The sequence below is a fragment of the Cebus imitator genome, unplaced genomic scaffold (genome assembly GCF_001604975.1).
Source record: "Cebus imitator isolate Cc_AM_T3 unplaced genomic scaffold, Cebus_imitator-1.0 Scaffold108, whole genome shotgun sequence".
NCBI lineage: Eukaryota > Metazoa > Chordata > Mammalia > Primates > Cebidae > Cebus > Cebus imitator.
In genome coordinates this window covers 1124703-1125403 of record NW_016107423.1, presented here as the reverse complement: position 1 = coordinate 1125403, position 701 = coordinate 1124703, and positions in this window count along the sequence as shown.

Genomic DNA, 701 nt, shown 5'->3' with positions numbered 1-701 from the left:
CAAAAATATTTCAAAACTGATGAAAGACATGGACCTACAGATACAACCGGTCAGTAAACCCCAAGCAAATTAAATAAAATGAAAACCATATCTAGGCATATCATAGTCAAACTGCTGAAAACAAGAAATTTTTTTTAATGAAGAAAAATGAACTAAGATGACAGCACAAAATGATTCTTAAAAAATGAACACAGAGAAAATGAAAAATCTATAGGTAAATATAAGAGAACGTCAACTATTCAACAAGAATATTGTGGCATTTTTATACTGAAAATATACAACAACTATAGCACAAAGGATAGAGAAGCAGATAGAGTTGAATTGTTTTAAGCTTTTTGCATTGTTCTGATGGTGGCAAAAGCATTAATCACCAACTATAATAAGCCAAACATAAATACTGTACTTCTAAAAGAATAACACAATTGGGTTTAACTAAAAAGCTAATGGAAGAGATAGAATAATAAAAAATACTTTAAGTGAGCCAAAAGAAGGTAGGGAAGGAGAAAATAGGCCTTAAAAAAAAAAAATAACAAAATGGTAGATTTAAAATCAACTATATAAGTAACTACACTAGAGCTTAAACACTGTTAAAGAACAAAGATTCTCAGATGGCCGGGCACGGTGGCTCAAGCCTGTAATCCCAGCAATTTGGGAGGCCGAGGCGGGTGGATCACGAGGTCAAGAGATCGAGACTATCCTGG